This window comes from Pongo pygmaeus, chromosome 6 (genome assembly GCF_028885625.2).
Source record: "Pongo pygmaeus isolate AG05252 chromosome 6, NHGRI_mPonPyg2-v2.0_pri, whole genome shotgun sequence".
NCBI lineage: Eukaryota > Metazoa > Chordata > Mammalia > Primates > Hominidae > Pongo > Pongo pygmaeus.
In genome coordinates this window covers 26,721,263-26,749,050 of record NC_072379.2, presented here as the reverse complement: position 1 = coordinate 26,749,050, position 27,788 = coordinate 26,721,263, and the positions used below count along the sequence as shown (strand labels likewise).

General features: G+C 43.0%; 1 pseudogene; it reads right to left on the bottom strand.

Annotated features, from left to right (window-relative positions):
• Window positions 1–22,252: 22,252 nt before the first annotated feature.
• On the bottom strand, window positions 22,253–23,193 carry LOC129041484 (glycine cleavage system H protein, mitochondrial-like; annotated as a pseudogene).
• Between the last annotated feature and the right edge of the window lie 4,595 nt (window positions 23,194–27,788).

Sequence of the window (27,788 nt, the reverse complement as noted above, 5' to 3'; positions counted from 1 at the left end):
AAAAAATTAGCCGGGGGTGGTGGCGCATGCCTGTAATCCCAGATACTGTCCACAGAGAGCCAATAGAAGAGTCACATCACCTCAGTGATAGGCCAGGGATATGTCACAATCTTTCCAGAGGGCAGGGGTGAGGCAGGAGGGGTCACATTACCTGGGTGCTCAACCAGAGATATGTTACAATTTCTTCCTGAAAGCAAGTCACATGAAGCAGAGTCCCATCACCAGTGTGATTGGCTCAGGAGTATGTCACAATGCTCTCTGTTGGCAAGTCACAAGCAGGAGAGACACATACCTGGTTGCTGAGCCCAGTGATATGTGACAATCTTCCCTTTGGGCAGAGTGAAGGTAGAAAAGAAGAGTCACATCTCCCAGATGATTGAAGCAAAATTATGTCACAGGGCAACTGTGAGCCAGGCCCAGGCAAGAGCCTCCAACTGCCTAGGTGTTAAGCTCAGCAGTATGTCACACTACCAAAAATTCTAAGTCCCAATCGTAAGAGGATAGTCACATCACCTGGGTGCTGGGTTCAGTGAAATGTCACAATTCCCTTTTTGGCAGGACAAAGGCAAATAAAAAGAGTCACATCATGTAGGTGATGAATAGAAAGATATATTATAACCCTGATGGCAGGTGCTGTGCTAGAGGGCAAAATCACCTAGGTGCTGGACCCAGAAATATGTCACAGTACACAATATATGCACGGCCCAGGCAGAATAGGAGAGTCATATTACCTAGGTGCTAGACACAGGTATATATCATAATATACCCTTAGTGAAGGCCCAGAAAGAGTCACATCACCTAGGTGATGGGCCCAGAGATATGTCACAATGCCCATTGTGGATAGGGCTCAGAAAAAAAGAGGAGAGTCACATAACCTAAGGGCTGAGCCCAGCTGTACTTCACAATCACCTCAGTGGGCAAGGCCCAGGAAAAAAAAATTGTATCATTTAGGCGATGGCCTCAAAAATATGTCACGATGACTTCTTTGGAAAGAAATCAGTCAGAATAATTACATTTGTGTGCTGGTTCAGGCGATAAGTCACTTTCCATCTCTGGTCATGGCTCACACAGGAGAAGAGAGTCAAATCACCTAGGTGCTGGGCCCAAAGATATGTCAAAATCTCTTTTATTAAAAAAACTCAGATAAGAGTAGAGTCACATCAAATAGTTGATGGGCCCAGAGATATGTCACAATGTCTTCTGTGGGTAGGTTTTAGTCAGAAGACTTAACATCACCTTGGTTCTGGGCCCAGCAGTATGTTATAATGTCTTCTGAGAGCAAGGCCAAGTCAAAAAAGTAATGCCACCTTGAAGTTGGGCCCAGCATTATGTTACAATCTTTTCTACAGGCAGAACCTAAGAAGAAGAGAAAACTTACATTAGCTAGGTGCTGGGCTTAGCGATACATCAAAATCCCCCCTGTGAGCAGAGACCTGGCAAGAAGAGAGTCAAATCACCAGAATTATGAGTGCAGAGATATTTCACAATGCCCCCCTGGACTCAAGGCAGGACTCAAGCAGGAGAGTTACATCACCTGGGTGTTGGACCCAGCAATATGTCACAATAATCCATGTGGGCAGGGCACAGACAGGAGAGTCACAGAACCTGGGTGCAGAGATTAGTGATATGTTACAATGTGTTTTGGGGGCAGCCCCAAGGCAGGAGAGTAGGTTTACATTACCTGGGTGCAATTCCCAGCAACATGTCACAGTGCCACTTGCCACACAGCACCAAGGCAGACAAATGGAGTCACATTACTTAAATGCTAGGTCCAGTGACGTCACAGTCCCATCTGTTGTCTGGTTCCAGGCAGAAGAGTCAAATCAGGTGATGGGCAGAGGTATATGTCACAATCTCATCTGCACAAAGGTCCATAGATGAGATTAACACTCCCAGACACATCCCAGTTTTCAATATGAGAGTAAACACCACCTGTATATTGAGACTAAGTACAGGAGTCACAGTTTCAGTAGTGGACTGGATCTGTGAATTAGTGCCTCAATTTTTTTGTGCAGACTGTTTTAGTGGAGTCACAGGCTCACAGGTATGCTGAATGTTGGACTCAGGGACACCAATCCACCTATGGATGAAATCCATGTACAAGAGTCAATTTTCCAGCTTCTGACTCTTTCTGGGTGTCAGATTCCAAAACCTCAATAGGGGGCTGCATTCATGTGTGAGGATAACAATCTTTACTGTTGGCTGGGTGTGCATACAAGTGTCACAATGTTGCCTGTGTGTGGGGCCCTGTTAAGATACTCTCTGTATTATCTGAGGGCTTTATATGGTATGCATGAGAGTTGGAAATCCACCGAGACCTTCTTGCTGGTATGGACCCGTGTTTGAACCTGTGGCACTAAGCCCAAGTATGAGAGTCAACATCTCCCCAATTGGCTGGGTCTAGATATGAGAGTCCTTGCCTGCCTATGATCTAGAAATGAGTCACCATCCCAACTTTAGCCAGATGATTATATATGACAGTCACTATTCCAACTATGGACTGTGCCCACGTGTGAGATTAAGGACCTCACCAGTGGGTTCTTTCCATGTTTAAAGGGTGACAATCCTAACACTTGGTGGAGTGTGCATACTAAAACCACAGTCTCATATTTTTGCTGGGCTCTGTGATAACATTCTCTGCACCAAACGAAGGTTGTATACAATATGCAAAAGAGTGGTAATCCTCTATGACCTTAGTATAAAGAGAAGACCCAGAATTTTACCCATTTCCTTAAGGTTACCTAACATAGATGGTATCACTCTTATTGGCTGGCTCAAGGTATGAGAGTCCTCATTGCATATGTGAGCGGGGCTAAGATGTATTTCACAATCCCATCTGTGAGCATGGAGCAAGCAGAGACACATCGACTGCCTCTCTGCCAGGGATATGTCACAATCTTCCCTGAAAGCATGAACCCAGCTGGAGAGTCCCATCACCCAGGTGCTTGGCCAAAGATATGTTACAACCCCCTTCTGAGAGCAGGGAACTGGCAGCAGAAGAGTCAAATCCCCTGGATACTGGGCCCAGCAATATATTCCAATGCTACCTGTGGGCAAGGCCAAATGAGAAGAGACACATCACCTGGTTGCTGGGCCCTGCGATATATTGCAATTTTCCATTTGGGCAGCGCGCACGAAAAAGAGGGAAATCACATCCCCAAGGTGATAGATGCAGACATATATCACAAGGGCTACTGTAGACAGGGCCCAGGAAAAGTCTCTCATCCCTTGGGTATTCAGCTCAGCAATATGTCACAATACTCAAAATATACAGGCTCCAGGCAAAAAAAAAAAAAAAGCACCAAGGTGCTGGATCCAGTGCTATGTCACAATTCTCTTTTTGGTTAGGGTCCAGGCAAATAAAGAGAGTCACTTTGCCTAGGTGATAAATAAAAGGATATGTCATAACACCCCTTTGGGCAGGGCCCATATAGAAGAATCTTATTACCTAGCTGCTAGACTCAGCAATACATCACAATTTCACTCTGAGCAGAGCACTAGCAATAGAGGAGAGACACATCACCTAGGTGCTGGGTCCAGAGATATTTCACTATCTTTCTTTTGGGCAAAGCCCAGGTCAGAGAGGAGAGTTCTCATCAAACAGTTGATGAACACAGAGATATGTCACAAACCTCTAAGAATAAAGCCCAGGCAGAAGAGTCACATCAGCTGGGTGCTGGGTTCAGCAATGTCACAACCAGGCAGGAAAGTCACAATTACTTGGATGCTAGGTCCAGCAATATGTTACAATGTCCCTTGTGGACTAGGCCCAGGAGGGAGAAGAGTCACATCACCTAGGTACTGGACCAGGCAATTATGTCACAATCCTCCCAGAAAGCAGGGCAAAACAGGACAGTCAAATCACTTAGTTGCTGGGTCCAGTAATATATTGTAATATCTCCTGAGGGCAAGGCCCAGGCAGAAGAGGAGTTACATCATGTAGGTACTGGGTCCAGCCATATGTCACATCTCTTCTGTGGGCAGAATATAGGAAAAATGGAAGAGTCACATCAGCTGGGTGCTGGGCCAGTGACATTTCCAAATCACTTCTGTGACCAAAAACAAGCAGTAAAAGAGAATCACATCACCTGAGTAACAGGCATAGAGATATGTCACAATGCCTCCTGTAGGCAGGTCTCAAAGAAGAGAGTTACATCCCCTTGGTGACAGACTTATCAATATGTCACAATGCCTCTGTAAGCAGGGTCGTTGCAGGAAAGTTGCATTACCTAAATGTTGAACCCAGCGATACATCCCAGGCAAGAGGGGAGAGTTAAATCCCTTTGGTCAGCCAGGCGCGGTGGCTCACGCCTGTAATCCCAGCACTTTGGGAGGCCAAGGCAGGCAGATCACCTGAGGTCAGGAGTTTGAGACCAGCCTGTCCAACATGATGAAACTCCATCTCTATTAAATACAAAAATTAGCCAGGCTGTGGTGGTGGGTGCCTGTAATCCCAACTACTCAGGAGGCTGAGGCATGAGAACTGCTTGAGCCCGGGAGGTGGAGGTTGCAGTAAGCTGCGATCCCACCACGGCACTCCAGCCTGGGCGACAGAGGGAGACCCTGTCTCAAACAAACAAACAAAAATGTTGGCAATCATCAGTGATAATGTATTGTGAGACCTTTGTATCTTGTAAATTCTTTTTAAAAAATAAATAAAAATTAGGCCCTAAATCTCAACCACAAAAAAAGGAAAAGTCACATTAACCTGATTGTCAGCTCAGCATTATGTCACAATGTGCTTAGAAAATAAGACCCAGGCAGAAGAGAAGAGTCACATCACGTAGGGGGCTGGGATCAGCAATCTGTCACAATCATCCCTGTGAGCAGGGCCTATGCCAGAGAGTTGTATTACCTGCGTGCTGGGCCCAGTGATAGATCACAATTCCTTCTGTGGAAAGAAGCCAAGCGGTAGAGGAGAGTGACATCACACAGGTGTTGGGTCAAGCAAATTGTCACAATACTCCCTAAGGGGGTCCCAGGTAGGAAGGTCACATCATCCAGGTGAGAAAAGCAGAGATATGTCACAATGCTTTCTGTTTATAGGGCTCAAATCAAAGCAGAGAGTCACGTAACTTAGAAAATGGGTTCAGCTATATGTTACAATTGCTTTATTGGGCAGGGTCCAGGCATAAGAAAAGGGTCACACCATTTAGGTGCTTGATCAGGCAGTATGTCACAATCCCCATCATGGACAGGGCCTAGGCAGAGAAGGAGAGTCACATCAACTAGGTGATGGGCCCAGAAACATGTCACAATGACTCCTGTGAGCAGAGCCCAGGTCAGAGAAGGGAGTCATATCAAATAGTTGATGGGTGCAGAGATATGTTACAATGCCCTTTGTGGGAAGGGGTCCAGAGAGGATACTTACATTCCCTTGAAGCTGGGACCACCAACATATCACAATGCCTTCTGAGGGCAGTGAGAAGGCAAAAAGTAACATCACCGTGGTGTTGCAACCAGCAATATGTCACAATCTTCTTTGCAGGCAGAACCTAGGAAGAAAAAGAGTCACATCAGCTAGGTGCTGAGCTCAGCGATATGTCACAATCACCTTTTGGGACATGGAATTGTCAGAAGAGAGTCAAATCACCTTGGTGATGTTTGCAGAGGTGTGTCACAATGCCCTCCGCAGGCCAGGCCAAGGCAGAAGAGTTACATCCACCTGGGTTTTGGAGTCAGCAATATGTCACAATGGCCACCATGAGCAGGGCAAAGGAATGGAGAGTTACATAATGTGGGTTATGGGTGTGGAGCCCAATGATATGTCACAATGCCCCCTATAAGCAGTGCCAAGGCAGGAGAAGAGACTGACATCACCTGAGTTTAAGGACAAGCAATATATCATATGCCCCCTTTAGACAGTGCCAAGGAAGGAGACTAGAGTCACAATACCTAGTTGTGGGGTCTAGTGACATGTCACAATCCCATAGGTGGGCTGGTCTGAGGCAGAAAAGTCAAATAAGTCAAAGGCTGGTCAGAGGTTTATTTCTCAGTCACACCTGCAGGGAAGTCCAGGGATAAAATGAACAATCCTGTACATTTCCCAGTTATAGGTATGAGAGGCAACACTTCCTATATGTTGGGTCTCAGTATATGACTCACAATCTCAACAGTGGACTGGATCCACGCATGACAGCCTCAATCCCTCCTGCAGATTGTGTACCCTTAGTGAAGTCACAGCCTCACAGCTGTGCTGAATCTTGGTCTGAGAGTCACCAACCCACCTGTGGACAGGATTCACCTATGAGAGGCAATTTTCCAACTTTTGACAGCTTCCTCATGTGAGATTCAGAGCCTCAGTGGTGGGCTGTGTTACTGTTAAAGAATGACAATCTTTACTGTCATCTGGGTGTGCAACAGTCACAATATCACCTCTGTGCCATATTTCATTAGGTGTCAACATTTAGCATGAAAATTATAAAACTATAAACCCAGCTCAAGGCAGAATAATCTTTTTGTGATTTTTAATAAATGAGACATTTAATATGGTGTATTTAAAAAGCTACACATTCTGAGTTATCAACAAAATGTCCGTGTATTTAACTTAAAGTTTTTTACATAAACACCTAATGTTCTCAAACTTCAAAATGGTTAACAAATAACTTTAAATAATAACTACCTTTGTGTAATATCTGTTTTCAGAAGTAGTCTAAATAAATGGCTAAAAATGAAAAAATTGAGTACATAGATAAAAAATAGTATTTTGAAAATCTGTTTCAAAATTGTGGAATGGTCCTCATCTATGAAATGCTCATACAAATTTTTGCTTCATAGGTTTATATTAAATGTGCCAAAAAGATAGGTTCTCATTGAAAAATGAATAATTTTGTCTAATTCAAGAGTTATCTAAAAGTTAGCTCAAATTATGAATTTAAAAAGATTATTGTATTCATGCAACCCTCTGTATTGCCTGAAAAATCCTTGTGCTGTTAAGTTCCAGAGACTCAACTCTTGGGTCTAAAAAGTGCACATAATTGTTTTATTTCACATATATATATAAACCCATATGTATACATACATATATACATATACACATACACACACATATACATATATACATATACATATACACATACACACACATAGACATGCATATATACACACATACACATATATACATACATTGTGTATATATATTCATACATACACATTTATACATATATACACATATACATATTTATACATATATACGTATGTGTGTGTATATATACGTATATATATTATTTGAGACAGTCTCGCTCTGTCACCCAGGCGTCCAGTGGCGTGATCTCAGCTCACTGCAACTTCTGCCTCCTTAGTAGCTGGGATTACAGGCATGTGCCACCATGCCCAGCTAATTTTTGCATTTTTAGTAGAGACAGGGTTTCGCCATGTTGGCCAGGCTGGTCTCAAACTCCTGACATCAGGTGATCCACTGTCCTCGGCCTCCCAAAGTGCTGGGATTACAGGCATGAGCCACCGAGCCCAGCCTAATTTTGTATTTTTAGTAGAAATGGGGTTTCACCATGTTGGCCAGGCTGGTCTTGAACTCCTGACCTCAAGTAATCCACCCACCTCAGCCTCTCAAAGTGCTGGAATTACAGGCATGAGCCACCACATCTGGCCAGTTCTATTTCTTTAAGCCTATACATTTGCACTTGTTGAAAGTATTTGAACATACAATTATCCAGCTTCATGCTTTCACTGAGTCTTCATAATGTGGCACTTTAATGATGTGAGCAAGCCAGGAGCTTTGAGCTTTCTGTGCCAGGTAAGGATGCTAAGCCCAGAGACAAAGAGGCCAAGGCTAGGGTTTGGGAACAGGCAGAACCTGGGTTCACCCTGGTCATGGAAGTTTGCTGGAAGCAGAAATAGGCAGGATTTAGTCAGAATGTGACTATTAAAAAGTCAAGAAATAAAAGATGCTGGTGAGGCTGTGGAGAAATAGGAATGCTTTTACACTGTTGGCGGGAGTGTAAATTAGTTCAACCATTGTGGAAGACAGTGTGGTAATTCCTCAAGGATCTAGAACCAGAAATACCATTTGACCCAGCAATCCCATTACAGGATATATACTCAAAGGAATATAAATGATTCTAATATAAAGACACATGCACATGTATGTTTATTGCAGCACTATTTACAATAGCAAAGACATGGAACCAACCCAATGCCCATCAATGATAGACTGGATAAAGAAAATGTGATACATATACACCATGGAATATTATGTAGCCATAAAAATGAGATCATGTTTTTTGCAGGGACATGGATGAAGCTGGAAGCCATCATCCTCAGCAAACAAAACACCGCATGTTCTCACTCATAAGTGGGAGTTGAACAGTGAGAACACATGGACACAGGGAGGAGAACAACACACACCAGGGCCTGTCGGGGGAGTCGGGGCAATGGGAGGAAGAGCATTAGGACAAATACCTAATGCATGTGGAGCTTAAAACCTAGATGACGGGTTGATCAGTGCACCAAAGCACCATGGCACATGTATACCTACGTAACAAACCTGCACGTTCTGCACATGTATCCAGGAACTTAAAGTAAAATAAGATTTAAAACAAAAAGAAAATGCACTGAGGCCATGAGAAACATTTATTGCCAGGTCAAGGCTGACCACTCTAATTCTGGTGAACACAGAACTAAAGATAAAGTAGCTTCAGCTTAAAAGCTCTCCCTCAAATTTGAAAGTGCTAGAAATTTTTCTTTACAGCTTTCATCAATTTAGGTATCTGTTTTTTTGAAAATGTGACATAGGAATGCCATATCATATTTATGTGGGATTCTTTGGCCGGAAAAGTGAATTATGGGGTAAAAAAGAAAAGCCAAGAGTTGTTACTTAAAGATAGACTATGATATTAAAAGCACATTTCAGTTTATTTTGGAAGCTTTACTCTGTGGATTTAGATACAGTATAAAAATGTAGATAGGTTAAAAATACAAACACACAGGGTTATATAAATATGTCTATTATGTCTTGTAATAAAGCCTTGAAATAAAACTGCGTCAGATGTGAATTCTCTACTCATCCCACCCACTCAGTACTTGTAAATCCAACCAGCTAATTAGCTCAGGTCAGTTGGTTGTTTTTTTTGTGGTGGGGGCGGGTGGCGCAGGGGGAAGGGAACGGAGTCTGGCTCTGTCGCCCAGGCTGGAGTGCAGTGGTGTGATCTCAGCTCACTGTAACCTCCACCTCCTGGGTTCAAGCGACCTCCTGAGTAGCTCGGATTACAGGCGTTCGCCACCACACCTGGCTAATTTTTGTATTTTTAGTTAGAGATGGGATTTCACCACGTTGGCCAGGCTGGTCTCAAACTCCTGACCTCAGGTGATCCACCCACCTCGGCCTCACAAAGCTCTAGGATTACAGGAGTGAGCCACTGCGCCCAGCCAGGACAGTTTTTCTAAACTTAGCAAATTATCTCAGCCCAGATGATTCCAATCAGCAAATTATAAAATTAGGTTCTTTCAGGCGGGGCGAGGTGGCTCACGCCTGTAATCCCAGCACTTTGGGAGGCCTAGGTGGGCGGATTGTAGCAGCACGAGTCGCAGACGAAACTCCTCAGACACTGGATTAAAGAAGGAAGAGGTTTTTTATTCAGCCAGGAGCATCAGCAGATTCGCGTCTTAAGAGCCGAGCTCCCCGAAAAAGAAATTCCTAGCCCTTTTAAGGGCTTACAACTCTAAGGGGTCTACGTGAAAGAGTCATAATAGATCAAGTAAGGTGAGGAACGTGACTGGGGGCTACATACATCAGCTAAATCAGCTTATGTTTAGAACAAAAAGTTTTACAAACTTTACAACTCTAAGGGGTCTACGTGAAAGAGTCATAATAGATCAAGTAAGGTGAGGAACGTGACTGGGGGCTACACACATCAGCTAAATCAGCTTATGTTTAGAACGTGACTGGGGGCTACATACATCAGCTTATGTTGTTTGTAAAAAACATAAGCAAACTTCACCTTCAAGGGCAAGGTCTGGAAAGGAAGCTGCCAGTACAGAAATGTATTGCTTTATGTCCAGGTTAACACTTCAGGGTCCTGCTTTCTTTCTAGGACCTGTTCCTAGAACTATGTGAATAGGATGCTATTCACATCTAGCATTTGGAGCCTGAGTTGAATCTGCAGTTCCTATTTAATTGACTGGATGTACCCACCTAGGCTGAGCTTTTTACAGTGCTTTTTCAGAACAAAAAGTTTTACAGTGCTTTTTCATACAATGTCTGGAATTTACAGATAACACCAGTAGTTTTGGTCAGGGGTTAATATTATTATTATTATTTTAACCACCAGGGCCAGGTGGTGGCGCCAAGGTCATCTAGCTATTTATCTTCTGTTTCCTTCCAACTTTTTGCTTTCTCCCTTTTCTCCTGTCTTATAAGCTAGGGAAAAGGGGAGGTTGGGGAGAAACTGGGAAGGACAACAGGAGAAGTAGTGGTCTCATTCCATAGGATGATGAGGTTGGGAGTTCAAGACCAGCCTAGCCAAAGTGGTGAAACCCCATCTCTACTAAAAAAAAAAAAAAAAAATTAGCTGAGTGTGGCGGCAGGCACCTGTAATCCCAGGTACTCAGGAGGCTGAGGCGGGAGAATGGCCTGAACCCAGGAGGCAGAGGCTACAGTGAGCCGAAACCACGCCATTGCACTCCAGCTTGGGTGACAGAATGAGACTCCATCACACACACAAAAAAATTAGTTTGTTTTTTTTTTTCCCAGAGCAGGAGTTGGCAAGAAGGAAAGTGCACTTGGGAGAAACCCAAGTGGGCACCTGACGTTTAAAGGGAGTAAAATTAGGTGATTTCAACTAGCCAGTTACCTCAGCCCAGGTGTATCTAATTACCAATTAGCTCATCTTAGATGATTTCTATCAGCCAATCAGCTCAGCCTAGGTGGGTACATCCGGTCAATTATCTAAATAGGAACTGCAGATTCCTCAACTCAGGCTCCAAATGCTAGATGTGAATAGCATCCTATTCACATAGTTCTAGGAATAGGTCCTAGAAAGAAAGCAGGACTCTGAAGTGTTAACCTGGACATAAAGCAATACATTTCTGTACTGGCAACTTCCTTTCCAGACCTTGCCCTTGAAGGTGAAGTTTGCTTATGTTTTTTACAAACAACATTGTATGGCTGTGTTTCATTCTGGGATGCTATTGTGCCATAGAGTAGAATGGTAAGTATACATCTGCATTTTTAGTATATAGTTGGGTATTGAAAATGTCTTTTGGATACATACTTTCTATACATAAATATTTATATAGACATACCCACATAATCCTGTTTGTGTTTATCTACTTAAATATGTTTATATGCAGATGTATTTGATGCAATTTTGTATCCATATTTATACAGAATAAAGATATAGGTGGTAGAAGTATTGATACTGAAATTAAACTTTCATGCAGGTATAAACTTCTATACACTAAAAATTATATCTACAATAGTACGACATCCTGTTGCATTTAATATATATAAAGGAAGCATTGGTCCATTTTGCTCAATTTTGTGAGACTAAAATGGGAATTATGTGAGACTAAAATTGAAAATAAAAGGTCATGGGAATCATTCATTGCCAGGTCAAGTCTGACTCTTCTTTTTCTGGTAAAAATGGGCTCGCATATGAACCAGCCTCAGTATAAAAGCACTCACCCAAATTTCAGAATGCTTATTTCTTCTTATAGCTTCTGTCAAGATAGGGGTTAATTTGTTTCTATGAGTGTGGGATGTAAAAGTACACTTTTGTATTTACATCTTTGTGGCTAGAGTAGGGTCTTCATGGTAAAGAAAAGAAAGTCTAGGTCTGTTTTCAGAAGATATACTGTGATACTAAAAGTAAAATTATGGTGGATGGTATCTGACCACTTTTTTTTTTTTTCTTCTGAGACAGAGTCTCACTCTGTCACCCAGGCTAGAGTACAATGGCATGATCTCGACTCACTGCAACCTCTGCCTTCCAGGTTCAAGCGATTCTCCTGCCTCGGCCTCCCAAGTAGCTGGGATCACAGGTGTGCACCACCATGCTCAGATAATTTTTATATTTTTAGTAGAGACGGGGTTTCACCATGTTGGCCAGGCTGGTCTCGAACTCCTGACCTCAGTTTATCCACGTGCCTCCATCTCTCAAAGTGCTGGGATTACAGGCGTGAGCCACAGTGCCCAGCCTACCTGACCACATTTCTACCAGGTAATAGTGAACATGTGCTGAAGTGTCAAAGGTGGATTTTATTAAGCAGGCCAGAGCTTGTTTGTGACAAAGTCTAGGCCCACTGTTGTTAGGCATCTCTGACTGTTTATAGATGAATGGTTAGAACCACAAGTGGGCTCATTTAATGAAAAACTAAATTTAAAACACCTTGGAGCCAGTATCAAGGACATTTTCACATTAAAAAATGAGGTTTGGTGTTTGGCTTGGATTAGATAAATCTTCACAAAGTGAATTGGCTGATTGGATTCACCTGGCCTGGAGGTAAAGGCTATGGAAAGAACCTCTGACCTAGTTATTCGTGGGGGATTTTAAAATTTACATTTAAATATAAGATTGTGGATAAACATATACACACTGGCTGGACACTGGCTCACGCCTGTAATTCCAGCACTTTGGGAGGCCAAGGCGGGTGGATCACCTGAGGTCAGGGGTTCAAAACCAGCCTGACCAACATAGTGAAACCCTATCTCTATTTAAAATACAAAAATTGGCTGGGCGTGGTTGCAGGCATCCTGTAACAATCTCTTCAGCACATAGCACCTGCTTAATAAACATTATGTTAGTACATGTGAAAATGTTGTTTTCCCAATGCAGATTTATTCAGACATGGCTGCTTTTTGTTTGTTCTGTAAACTTTAAAGAGCCAGCAAAAAATAAGAAAATCGGTTGTCTTCATTTTTCCTAAAGTTGGCTTATTGAATTCACCTGTTCTGTCTTGGTTGGGAAGAGACATGACCTCTGATCTACTTTTTTTCTGAGGCTTTATTACCAAACATGCATATATGGGCATTACCTAAACAAACCCATGAAACACATTCTGTGTGTATATGTCTTTATTTTTTGGGTGCCTGTAATCCCAGCTACTTGGGAGGCTGAGGCAGGAGAATGACTTGAACCTGGAAGGTGGGGGTTGCGCCATCACACTCCAGCCTGAGCAACAAGAGCGAAACTCCATCTAAAAAAAAAAAAAAAGATATAGGAGTCACTGGCTAGGCGCAGTGGCTCACACCTGTAATCCCAGCACTTTGGGAGGCCGAGGCAGGCGGATCACCTGAGGTCAGGAGTTCGAGACCAGCCTGACCAACATGGAGAAACACTATCTCTACTAAAAATACAAAATTAGCCAGGCATGGTGGCGCATGCCTGTAATCCCAGCTACTCGGGAGGCTAAGGCAGGAGAACTGCTCGAATCCAGGAGTCAGAGGTTGCAGTGAGCTGAGATTGCACCATTGTACTCCAGCCTGGGCAACAAGAGTGAAACTCCTCTTAAGAAAAAAAAAAAAAAAAAAAAAGATATAGGATTCATTGAAAGAGGTAAAATGGTTGACTGGTGCCTAATGAAGTGTGTAGAAATCTAGTCTAACCTCTCCAGATGTGACTGTAGAGGACTGTAGATACCAAATAGGCAGAGAAACAATTCTGCCTGCACATTTAGGAAACAAAATCCACTATGCAGCACAATTGTGAGTTGACTGGAAGCCTGAGAGAGAAAGGCCCCTCTAGAGTAAACCTTGGTTGTCAGCTTACATGTTTATATTACGTCTGGTAATTCTAGACAGTGTTTGGGAAATATAATTAAAAGAAAAATTCTCCCCAGCCCCAGAGTAACTTCACAATGATAGAATAGAAAAAAAAAAAAAAAACTGTTTTACTACACAATTAAATCAGAATGTGACATGCATCAGTCAATCTCCTTAAGAGATTGTAAAGACAAAAATATGGTCACCATAATTAATCCACAAGCAGAAGAATTTGCACACCATGTCATACATAGTTTATCCTGAATTCACCTGTCAATTGGAGAGGCCATCCATGTGTGCTAATTGATTATAATCAATGACAAAATAAACTTCTTACATCTTCATGACAAGTGGTAATTTTACAACTTGAATCCAGGTGCATGCTGAAGGTAGGCTCTCTTTTACAAAAGTGATTGAAAAGGGCACTATCTTTTCGATCATTTACATTTTAAAGCAATGGCTGTCTACTCCCTGAGCACTGGGCTGTATGTAGCACACCTACCTGCCTTCTACTGGTGGCTGGTGTCATCTTTTGACCCCTACCATCTGCCACTGAGGCACAGCCCACAGCATACAGCTCACATATTACATGGACACCAATTGCCACAACATCACTCCAGTGCCACATCAGAGAGTGAGGCCTGAGCTGCAGGAGAGCCTGCAGGCCTCCTGGGTAGGACTGCACCTTCGCAAGAATGGAAATGGGAGCAGTGTTTCAGCCTCACTTTCTAGGTGACATGAAAAAATACTGCTGGATTTCCAAGATAAGTCCAGATAGAGATAGCTCCAAGGGTTTTCACTATGATAGCCCACCTCATTCATAGACACCATGGGATATTAATAGGGCTTCTGAAACAGAAACCCAAAGCATTGGAAGAAAAACAGCTCTCAGTCTGAGCAAGATTATATTGAGAAAAAGAAGTTAAAAGCATTCTTTAAAAAACTCAGATTAGATATAAGATTGATCAAGTTTACCAGAAAATATTCCCCTAAACGAAATTTCTTTCTAAACACTCAAAGTGCACAGCTACTCTCAGCATGAGAAACATGAGCGTTATGAAGAAAGGGGGCATATTCTCAGCAGAATTTAGAAAGGTTTCTCTCCCATCTCTGGGGCTCTCATCTCCTAGCCATTGAATAGGGGATTTATATTGAAATACATCTGACAATTTTTGATGAAGAATTGAAATATGACTTTGTTCATATAGTGGAATATATCTGAGTTATATGGCTAACTAAAGAGGTATTATGGTTTTTCGGTGCCCACATCGCCCTTGTTTATTTGTCCTGTAATAGCAGCATTCCAATTTAGTGAAATGAAAGACACTAAAATCAGGCTTACCTATAATTATGCCTTTGGATAAATTAATAAGCATGTGAGACTAATATCTACTGTAACAATTTGGTAGTGAATTTTCTTTGGATATTAGATGTAAATATCTAAGTATAATTTGTGTACTAGCCATAATGTACATAAAAATTTTTTAAGTTGTCTGTAACCATAATTCGATTAAAACCCTTTATATTTCAAAAGTATGAATAACAATTTAAAATGACTAAGGGATCTATTCAAAGTAAATATTGTGGCTTTATATTCATACTATTGTAGAAAATACTGTTTAATTTTTTCTACAAACACTACGCATAACTATTCTTACTGTTCTGAAGTAATAAACAGAAACCAAAGTACAACTACAGACTTCACTTTTCATACACTGAACCTTTTGCAGTGTAAGTACTTCAGCCTGCAAATATTGCATAACTACTTTGGATAATCAGTATTTTTTGTCAAAAGAACTTACTCAGTATAGTAAAGTCTATCATTCTGTACTGCTAAATTTAATCCTATCTTTGCGCTCAACTTTTGTGTGCTCTTAAAATGAGCTTTAATCTAAACAAATCTGTCTACTTTAAAAGACTAAAAATAAAAAAATAAAAAATAAATCTGAGGTCCTAGACAAAGACAATCTTGAGTCAAAAATAGTAACAAAAGGTTTCTATAGCTGTTATTATGATTTACATATCTTTCAAAACAACAAAGAAAAAATATACATAATCTGAATGCTTTAAGAAAACAGAGATTGGCAAAATATCTTCTCTTATTTTTAACGAAGGAGAATAAAGCCTCGTCTCTTTTTTTTTGCGACATAGTCTTGCTCTGTAGCCCAGGAAGGAGTGCAGTGGCCCGATCTTGGCTCACTGCAACCTCAGCCTCCCAGGATCAAGCGATTCACCTGCCTCAGCTTCCCGAGTAGCTGGGACTACAGGCACACACCACCATACCTGGCTAATTTTTGTATTTTCAGTAGAGACGGGGTTTCACCATATTGGCCAGGCTGGTCTCAAACTCCTGACCTTGTGATCCAGCTGCCTCGTCCTCTCAAAGTGCTGGGATTACAGGCATGAGCCACCACGCCCAGCCAAAGCCTCTTCTTTCTAATTGATATTTTCTCCTACAATAGCCAGGTCTCTGGACATGTTCTTGAACTCCAGGACATCTGAATTTTGCACACTGAAAGAATGTTTGTGGGGAGAAAAGCAGAAGAGAGAAAGGTGTTATTTAAAAAGCAAACTCTTAGAGATTTATGAAGAAACTTGGATTCTCACACAATAACAAGAGACAACTAAAACACCCTAAAAACACTAATAGATCATTGAGGCAGGAATTTTACAAAGATATTAGGACTCAAACTCATCACTTGAATAAATGGTCCTAATAGACATCCACAGAACTCTCCTAAATAGACATCTACAGAACTTTACTTAAAAACAACATAATATACATTATTCTCATAACCATGTGGCACATACTCTAAAATATTGACCACACAATCAGAAATAAAACAATTCTTAGCAAATTCAAACATCCCAAAATCATACCAACCACACACTCAGATCACAGCTTGATAAAAATATAATTCAATTCAAAGATAACCACTTGAAACCATATAATTACATGGAAATTAAACAAGCTGCACCTGAATGACTTTTGGGTAAATAATGAAATTAAGGCAGAAATCAAAACATTATTTGAAACAAATGAGAACAAAGTACAACATACCAGAATCTCTGCAACACAGCTAACGCAGTGTTAAGAGGAAAATTTATAGCACTAAATGCTCACATCAAAAAGTTAAAAAGTGGGGCTGGGCGTGGTGGCTTACGCCTGTAATCCCAGCACTTTAGGAGGCTGAGGTGGGTGGATCACGAGGTCAGGAGATGGAGACCATCTTGGCTAACACGGTGAAACCCTGTCTCTATTAAAAATACAAAAAATTAGCTGGGCGCGATGGCAGGCGCCTGTAGTCCCAGCTACTCGGGAGGCTGAGGCAGGAGAATGGCGTGAACCTGGGAGGCAGAGCTTGCAGTGAGCCAAGATCACGCCACTGCACTCCAGCCTGGGCGACAGAGTGAGACTCCGTCTCAAAAAAAAAAAAAAAAAAAAGTTCTCAACAACCTAACATAATAAAAGAATGAGAGAAGCAAGAGAAAACCAACCCCTAAGCTAGCAGAAGGCAAATAATAACCAAAATTAGATCTGTACTAAAGGAGATTTAGACATTAAAATACAAATAACTATTGAAATCTACTATGAACACCTCTACGCACACAAACTAGAAAATCTAAAATGAATAAATTTCTGAATACATCCTAACAAGACTGAACAACAAAAATTGAATCCCTGAATAGACCAATAACAAGCTTCAAAACTTAATTACTAATAAGTAACCTAGCAACCAAGAAAACCCCAGGACCAGAGAGATTCACAGCTGAATTTTACCAGAGGTACAAAAAAGAGCTGCTACCATTTCTTCTAAAACTATTCCAAAAAACTAAGAAGGCACTCCTCCCCAACGTGTTATACAAGAATAGCATCATTCTGATACCAAAACCTAGCAGAGCTAAAACAGAAAAAGAAAACTTCAGGCCAATATTCTTGATGATCACTGATGCAAAAATCTTCAACAAAATACTGGCAAACTGAATCCAGCAGCACATCAAAAAGCTAATCCATAGGCCGGGCCCAGTGGCTCACGCCTGTAATCCCAGCACTTTGGGAGGCTGAGGCAGGCAGATCACGAGGTCAGGAGATCGCGACCATCCTGGCTAACACAGTGAAACCCCATCTCTACTAAAAATACAAACAATTAGCCAGGCGTGGTGGCAGGCACCTGTAGTCCCAGCTACTTGGGAGGCTGAGGCAGGAGAATGGTGTGAACCCGGGAGGCAGAGCTTGCAGTGAGCCAAGATAGCGCCAGTGCAGTCCGGCCTGGGCGAAAGAGCAAGACTCTGTCTCAAAAAAAAAAAAAAAAAAGAAAAAAAGAAATGTACAGATCTAATGTTATTCCTACCAAACTACCAAAAACATGCTCAACAACAACAACAAAACTATTTAAAAATTCACACGGAACCAACAAAGAGCCCAAATAGCCAAGGCACTTCTAAGCAGAAAGAACAAAGCTGGAGACATTACATCACCCAATTTCAAACTATACTACAGAACTACAGTAATTAAAGCAGCATGGCACTAGTACAAAAACAGACTCATAGACCAATGCAACAGAATAGAGCCCAGAAATAATGCCACACATCTACAACCATCTGATCTTCAACAAAGCTGACAAAGGGAATGTGGGAAGAATTCCCTATTAATAAATAGTGCTGTAATAATTAGCTAACACTATGTAGAAGATTGAAACCAAATGCCTTTATTACACCATGTACCAAAATCAACTCAAGATAAATTAAGGACTTAAATGTGAAACTTAAAATTATAAAATACCCGGCCGGACACAGTGGCTTACACCTGTAATCCCAGCACTTTGGGAGGCCGAGGCGGGTGGATCACAAGGTCAGGAGATTGAGACCATCCTGGCTAACACAGTGAAACCCCATCTCTACTAAAAAAAAAAAAAAAATTAGCTGGGCATGGTGGCATGCGCCTGTGGTCTCAGCTGCTGGGGAGGCTGAGGTAGGAGAATGGCGCCAGGAGGCAGAGCTTGCAGTGAGCCAAGATCGTGCCACTGCACTCCAGCCTGGGTAACAGACCGAGACTCCATCTCAAAAAAAAAAAAAAAAAAAATTATAAAATACCCTGGAAGATAACCTAGGAAATACCATTCTAGACATAGAAACTGGCAATGATTTTATGATGAAGATAAGAAAAGCAATTGAAACAAAAGCAAAAATTGACAAATGGGACCTAATTAAAGAGGTATTTCACAGCAGAGAAAACTATCAACAGAGTAAACAGACAACCTACAAACTAAAAGAAAATATTTGCAAACTATGCTTCTGAGAAAGGTCTAATATCCAGCATCCAGAAGGAACATACACAAATTTATAAAAACAACATTATAAAGTAGGCAAAAGACATGAACAGATGCTTTTCAAAAAAGACATACATGTGGCTAACAAGCATATGAAAAAAATGCACATCACTAGTTATTAGAGAAATACAGAGAAAAACGACAATAGCATCTCACACCAGTCAGAATTGCTATTATTAAAGTCAAAAAATCACAGATGCTGGCAAGGTTGAAGAGAGAAGGGAATGGTTGGTTATACACTATTAGTGGGAGTATAAATTATTTCAACCACTGTGAAAAGCAGTGTGTTTATCACAAAACTAGAAAGAGAAATTACCATTTGACTAAGCAACCTCATAATTGGATATATATCCAAAGTAATATAAATTATTTTATCATAAAGACACATGCACATGTATGTTCACTGCAGCCCTATTCACAATAACAAAAACATGGAATCACCTGGTATGCCTATCAATGGTAGACTGGATAAAGAAAATATAATATGGTAGGGTACATTGGATCACACCTGTTTGGGAGGCCAAGGGATGTGGATTGCCTGAGCTCAAAAGTTCGAGACCAGCCTGGGAAATGTGGAAAAACCCCATCTCTACAAAAAATACAAAATGAAAAATTAGGCTGAGCGCAGTGGCTCATGCCTGTAATCCCAGCACTTTGGGGGGCTCAGGCAGGTGGATCATGAGGTCAGGAGTTCAAGACCAGCCTGGCCAACATGGTAAAACCCTGTCTCTATTAAAAATACAAAAATTAGCTGGGTGTCATGTAGTGTGTTTATAATCCCAGCTACTCAGGAGGCTGAGGCATGAGAATCACTTGAACTCAGAAGGCGGAGGTTGCAGTGAGCCAAGATTGTACCACTGCACTCCAGCCTGGCAACAGAGGGAGGCTCTGTCTAAAAAGAAAGAAAGAAAAAAAAAAAAAGAAAAATTAGCCAGGCATAACGGTGCATGCCTGTAGTCCCAAGTACCTGGGGGGCTGAGGTAGGACGATTTCTTGAGCCCAGGAGGTTGAGGCAGCAGCGAGCCAAGATCACACCACTGCACTGCAGCCTGGACTACAGCATTAGACCCTGCCTCCAAAAATAAATAAAAGGCTTAATAAAAACAAAATATGGTACATAAACATCATGGAATACTGTGTGGCCATAAAAAAGACCAAGATTATTTTCTTTGCAGCAACATGGATAGAGCTGGAGACCATTATCTTTAGAAAATTAATGCAGAAACAAAGCCAAATGCATTTTCTCATTTATAAGAGCTAAATAATAAGAACACATGGACACAAAGAGAGGAACAACAGACACTAAGGCCTAATTTAGGGTGGAGGATGAAAGGACAAAAAGGATCAAATCAATACCTGTTTAGTGCTATGCTTGTACCTCAGCAACAAAATAATCTGCACACCAAAGCCCCGTAACACAGTTTTACCTATATAACAATCCTGCACATGTACCCCTGAATCAAAAATGAAAGTTAAAAGAAAAAAAAAAAATCAACCAGGCATGGTGGCTTACACCTGTAATCCCAGCACTTTGGGAGGCCAAGGTGGGCAGATCACCTGAAGTCAGGAGTTCGAGACCAGCCTGGCCAACATGGTGAAACCCATCTCTACTAAAAACACAAAATTAGCTGGGTGTGGTAGCACACACCTGTAATCCCAGTTACTTTGAGAAGCTGAGGCAGGAGAATCACTTATCATTTGAACCCAGGAGGTGGAGGTTGCAGTGAGCTGAGATCACACCATTACACTCCAGCCTGGACAAAAAGAGCAAAACTCCATCTCAAAAAAAAAAAAAGAAAAGAAAAAAAATCCATGGGTCGGGGAGAGTACAATGTAGGTGGAAGGACTGGTCTGTGCTACAGATAGTGGCCCAGGTGTGGCTGTCCTCTCATTTATTTGTGTCCATGCAGGCAGAAGAGATTATGAACAGATGGTCCAGAATCCTAGGCTGGTGGAGAAAACAGGTTCGTACTGCAGATTCAGTGTCTTGGTATAGGAATATATCAGGAGCCTTGTAGACGCTTTTGTGGGTTTTGGCAAGAAATACCAGGATAAAATATGCTGTGGTGAAATTCCTAGGGGTGGTGTCTAGTCCTAGGAGGGGTGTGAACACCTCAATGTCTAGCATCTTTTTTTTTTTTTTTCCCAGAAAATCAAAGTCAGTGATTTATTTTTTATTATGTTAAAGGTGACAAATCTTGGCTTAAGGAAAACCAGATTTGTGACTAAAGGAAACATTTTCTTGGAGCTTTTCATTGTTCTGGCTTAAATTTCCTTTTAAAAAGTAACTTTCCGGCCGGGCGCGGTGGCTCACACCTGTAATCCCAGCACTTTGGGAGGCCGAGGTGGGCGGATCACGAGGTCAGGAGATCGAGACCATCCTAACACGGTGAAACCCCGTCTCTACTAAAAATACAAAAAATTAGCTGGGCGTGGTGGCGGGAGCCTGTAGTCCCAGCTACTTGGGAGGCTGAGGCAGGAGAATGGGGTGAACCCGGGAGGTGGAGCTTGCAGTGAGCCGAGATAGTGCCATTGCACTCCAGCCTGGGCTACAGAGCGAGACTCCGTCTCAAAAAAAAAAAAAAAAGTAACTTTCCGTAAGTTAAAGTTAGCACTTTCACAAATACTAGCAGAGTCACTAAATGAAATATTAACATCAAAACACATGATTAACAAAAAAGTATTTTATTATTTTGCTGCAAAGCTGTTGCTTCACTGTGTAAAAACAGCATCAGCAAATGCAGTGTATTGCAAAATTAAGATAGTATTGTTCCTCATCTGACACTGTACAAGCAACAAAAACCTCTTCACTCCCAGTTATTTCCAATAGAAAGATCATTAACTATTTCAGCCCAAATCCAGGTATGGATATATGCAAGTTACAATATTATATAAAGCTTAAGAATAACAACGTTATCTTTGAATTATGTAATTTTTATAACCAGTTTTTACCATGGATAATCTCATGAATTCTGAATACCAGAGCCTAGACTAAAAATCATAGGATATTGTGATAAAGACGTGTATTATATTTATCTATAATCATTAGAAAGTTAAAGGGCATTTTCTTTCATTAGCAGTGTTAACAGTTTTTTCTCCCCCAATCGGTAATGCTAAAAGTTGGTATTCTAAGTCTTCCATCCACCCCTAGTTTAAGACAACTCTGCTGGGTTATTTCACACTAGTTTATTTAGGGGTTCCATTTTCACTCCTCAATAGATTTTCTCTATCTCTCATATGCTTCTTCACTCGTAAATTCATCTAGTTCTGAAGGGTTACTTGGTGTCATCTTGATCAGCCAACCATCTTCATAACAAGATTTGTTTACAAGTCCTGGATTTTCTCCAAGAGCTTCATTAATTTAAGTTACTTCTCCTGATAAAGGAGAATAGAGTTCACTAGCAGCTTTCACACTTTCCAAAGCACCAAACTCATTTTGTTTGTTCAATTTTGTCCCAACTTCAGGCAGACTACGGTAAACAATATCTCCCAACGCTTCCTGTGCAAAATTGCTGATTCCCAGTGTTCCGATATCATTTTCTGTTGCCATCCATTCATGTTTCTCTGTGAATTTGCGCACCGAGAGCAGAGCTGGTCCCGCGCGCAGCGTCCGAACAGCGCCCACCCCCAGCTTCCAAGGCCTCGGCGGGCAGGGCGCGGCGGGTGACAGGGCCGCGCGAAGGGTACAGAGCACCACCCGCACGCACGCACGCTCCGCGCCACTGGCAGCGCCACGTTCGCAGGGGTGCTGGGGGTCGCAGCCCTAAGCCTCGGCCAACCGCGTGGGGAGGCGGGGCGGGGCGGGGCGGGGCCTCTAGTAGGCATCTTTGTTAGTGGGTGAAAATCCTGTGGTGGTAGCTGTGGGGAAAAGGGGATCTGTTATCAGCGCTCCTTTCCTTTAAGTTTTCGGTCTTCTCTCATCCTGGGAGGTGACTGGAATCACAGGACAATGGACAGTGTGACAGCCTGTGTAACAGGAGAGCAGAGCCTCCCTTTCCCAGATACCTAGAGTTACATTCCAGGCCAGGCCTCTGAGATATCTTTCTTCTGGCACCAAATCTGTAGTTTGCTGTATATCAAGCAATTCTCCAACACCAACGCACTGTCTAAAACTTGAATTCTGACTGTTAGTCCAAGCTGCTCCATTTTGTAAGCCCCCCCACCATTTCGCAGACCATGGTGTGTCCGGAATTCGTGGGTTCTTGGTCTGACTTCAAGAATGAAGTCGCGGACCCTCGCGGTGAGTGTTACAGCTCTTAAGGTGGCGCGTCTGGAGTTTGTTCCTTCTGATGTTCAGATGTGTTCTGAGTTTCTTCCTTCTGGTGGGTTCGTGGTCTCGCTGGCTCAGGAGTGAAGCTGCAGACCTTCGTGGTGAGTGTTACAGCTCTTAAGGCAGCACGTCTGGAGTTGTTCGTTCCTCCTGGTGGGCTCTGGTCTTGCTGGGTTCAGGAGTGAAGCTGCAGATCTTCATGGTGAGTGTTACAGCTCATAAAAGCAGCGTGGACCCAAAGAGTGAGCAGTAGCAAGATTTATTGCAAAGAGCGAATGAACAAAGCTTCCACAGTGTGGAAGGTGACCCCAGCGGGTTGCCAATGCTGGCTCCAGCAGCCTGCTTTTATTCTCTTATCTGGCCCCACCCACATCCTGCTGATTGGTAGAGCCGAGTGACCTGTTTTGACAGGGCGCTGATTGGTGCGTTTACAATCCCTGAGTTTGACACAAAGGTTCTCCACTTCCCCATCAGATTAGTTAGATACAGAGTTTCCACACACAGGTTCTCCAACGCCCTACCAGAGCAGCTAGATACAGAGTGTAGATTGGTGCACTCACAAACCTTGAGCTAAACACAGGGTGCTGATTGGTGTGTTTACAATCCCTGAGCTAGACATAAAGGTTTTCCAAGGCCCCACCAGAGCAGCTAGATACAGTGTCGATTGGTGCACTCACAAACCTTGAGCTAAACACAGGGTGCTGATTGCTGTGTTTACAATCCCTGGGCTAGACATAAAGGTTCTCCAAGGCCCCACCAGAGCAGCTAGATACAGAGTGTCGATTGGTGCACTCACAAACCTTGAGCTAAACACAGCGTGCTGATTGGTGTGTTTACAATCCCTGAACTAGACATAAAGGTTCTCCAAGGCCCCACCAGAGCAGCTAGATACGGAGTGTCGATTGGTGCACTCACAAACCTTGAGCTAAACACAGGGTGCTGATTGGTGTGTTTACAATCCCTGAGCTAGATATAAAGACTCCACGTCCCCACCAGACTCAGGAGCCCAGCTGGCTTCACCTAGTGGATCCTGCAACGGCGCTGCGGGTGGAGCTGCCTGCCAGTCCCGGTGCCGTGCGCCCGCACTCCTCAGCCCTTGGGCGGTCAATGGGACTGGGCGCCGTGGAACAGGGGGCGGCGCTCGTTGGGGAGGCTCGGGCTGCACAGGAACCCAGGGAGGCGGGGGAAGGCTCAGGCATGGCGGGTTGCAGTCCCGAGGCCTGCCCCGCGGGAAGGCAGCTAAGGCCCGTCGAGAACTCGAGCGCAGCGCCGGTGGGCTGTCACTGCTGGGGGACCCAGTACACCCTCCGCAGCCGCTGGCCCAGGTGCTAAGTCCCTCATTGCCCAGGGCCAGCAGGGCTGGCCGGCTGCTCCGAGTGTGGGGCCCGCCAAGCCCACGCCCACCCAGAACTCCAGCTGGCCCGCAAGCGCCGCACGCAGCCCCGGTTCCTGCTCGCGCCTCTCCCTCCACACCTCCCTGCAAGCTGAGGGAGTGGGCTCCAGCCTTGGCCAGCCCAGGAAGGGGCTCCCACAGTGCAGTGGTGGGCTGAAGGGCTCCTCAAATGCCGCCAAAGTGGGAGCCCAGTCAGAGGAGGTGCCCAGAGCAAGCGAGGGCTCTGAGGACTGCCAGCACGCTGTCACCTCTCAATGGTCAGAATGAAACATTCCACGGGGATTCGGGCCGTGCCAAACATCCTGCCCAACCACAGGACTTTCTTATCACACCCGTCTGTGTAACAGTCCAAGCAACCTCCTTATTACATCTTGCTGGAAAAAGGGCCAAACTGCCTGACCACAAGAACATCTTATCAACATCCATCCAGGCAGCAAGCCATACTGCCTAGATCCCTCCCACCAGTCTGAGCCAACATACAATCCCATTTTATGTCCTTCCTAAGAACATGCTGACTTCAGGGTACAACACTTTCTAATCCAAAATCTGATATTTTCTCACTCTATTTGCCATTCCCCTTCCACCTTCTTTCTAACCTTGTTTGCTCCTCACTATGAAAGAAAGCCTTTGTCTGCCTAAACTTTGCAATCCTTAAAGATTTTATAGTTGGTACTTCCTTCTGTTGCAATACTCTTTTAAAATGCAAATGTTTTAATAGAAACCTAATTTTATTTTATTTTACAAAATCTAGAAACTGCCTCAAAACAATAACAACTTTATTTTCAGTAAGACCCTCCCATTCCTTTTCCATTTTAACCTTAACTGCATCTGCCTGTGGGTCCCCAGCTTTCCAGGGCTCTGTAGCTTCTCTCAGTATAAAGGCTTCTTCCAAGGCTGGTGTGAGCAAGCTGGGACATCTGCAGGGGCAGCTCCCCAGAAAGAACTAACTGGGACTTTTAATAACCCCCTTTTGCAGACTCAATATTAGCCTTAGCTTGAAGTCACTGGACTCAAGCCTTAATTTCCATGTCAATTATTCATTTGGTTTTTGAAACTAAGTGTTTGAAAAATCCAGCAAAATTACTCAAACATGGTGTTAATATAAGAGAAGAATTTTTTTTTTTTTTTCCAGACAGAGTCTTGCTCTCTTGCCCAGGCTAGAGCGCAGTGGCACAATCTCGGCTCACTGCAATCTCTGCCTCCCACGTTCAAGCGATTCTCCTCCTTCAGCCTCCTGAGTAGCTGGGATTACAGGCACCCGCCACCACGCCTAGCTAATTTTTGTATATTTAGTAGAGATGGGGTTTCACCATGTTGGCCAGGCTGTTCTTGAACTCCTGACCTCAGGTGATCTACCTGCCTCGGCCTCCCAAAGTGCTGGGATTACAGGCGTGAGCCACCGCACCCGGCCGACAGTTATATTTTATACCTCAATAAGAAATGCCAAAGTATCTATTCCTTTCAGAAAATAAACCCATTATTATTTGTTTTGTTTTGTTTTTCTTTGAGACGGAGTCTCGCTCTGTCGCCCAGGCTGGAGTGCAGTGGCGTGATCTCGGCTCACTGCAAGCTCCGCCTCCCGGGTTCACGCCATTCTCCTGCCTCAGCCTCCCGAGTAGCTGGGACTACAGGCGTCCGCCGCCACGCCCAGCTAATTTTTGTATTTTCAGTAGAAACGGGGTTTCATGGTGTTAGCCAGGATGGTCTCGATCTCCTGACCTCGTGATCCGCCCGCCTCGGCCTCCCAAAGTGCTGGGATTACAGGCTTGAGCCACCGCGCCCGGCCCCATTATTATTTCTATTAAAAATTATGTAGTAGGCCAGGCGTGGTGGCTCACACCTGTGATCCCAGCACTTTGGGAGGCCAAGGCGGGTGGATCACGAGGTCAGGATCACAAGGTCAGGAGATGGAGACCATCCTGGGTAACACGGTGAAATCCCGTCTCAACTAAAAATACAAAAAAAAAAAAAAAAAATTAGCCAGGCGTGGTGGCACGCGCCTGTAGTCCCAGCTACTCGGGTGGCTGAGGCAGGAGAATTACTTCAACGTGGGAGGAAGAGGTTGCAGTGAGTCCAGCTTGCGCCACTGCACTCCAGCCTAGGCGACAGAGCGAGAATGTCTCAAAAAAAAAAAAAAAATTATGTAGTAAACAACTAGTCATATGGGAACACTTCTAGGAGTATCAAGTTTCAGCTCATAAAATTTAGCATAAATCTCAGAAATCAAGATGATGGGATATAGAACATAGATAGTCAGTGTCACAAACTTACTCTGCCAAAGGAAGAACTGATGTTTTCATAAATCTATGTAACTCACCAATTATTTACCACATTTTCTTGTGGAAATGTATTTATTTTCTGCAGCCAAAATGAGAGTTTTTTTCTATTCTTTTCCTTGGTAGCATTCTAAAAGCTAGGTCTTGGAATTCTGTTTGTAATCACCCAGCCATTTAAAAAAGACACACACACCTGAGAAAATTCCAGAACTCACTCTGGGCAAGAAAAAGGTAAATGAGAATTGTTAACAAATGGAGTATGAAATTAGGTATTAATTTACTCTGAAATCCACCTCTTTGATACCCTTTGTGAACATTTTCTTACCTTTTAAGTCCCACTAATAAAATGCAAGTTACAGTTTAAAAGCTGAAGTCAAAATAAGTGAACAAATTTTTTCAAGGTAACAAACCTAAAGAGTGGCAGTACTGATGAGAAAACAAATGTGTCTGACTCACGTGTCAAATCAGGCCATCTAATCACTTGAAAGATTCTCCCACCCCATCCTACTTATTTAAGTTCTCAAAGACCACCCTCTCAGGAGACACTGCCCTATGCCTCAGTGAGTGCCCCAGATGCTTTTTACTTTGCAAGTTCTTGCACCATTTCACGGGGGTCATGTTTGGGTTTTTTGTCTTTGGGGATACTACTTTTTCTTTCACAAATCTTAGAGAATACAGGTGGCAGAAATTATTTCTGTGCTTTACCCTCAATGGCAGCATCTGATTGGCTGACCAGCAATGTGTCTCCAAGAAATAAGCTGGGTTGGGCGAAGACAATCTTACTATCTAAAAAAGCCTGGGC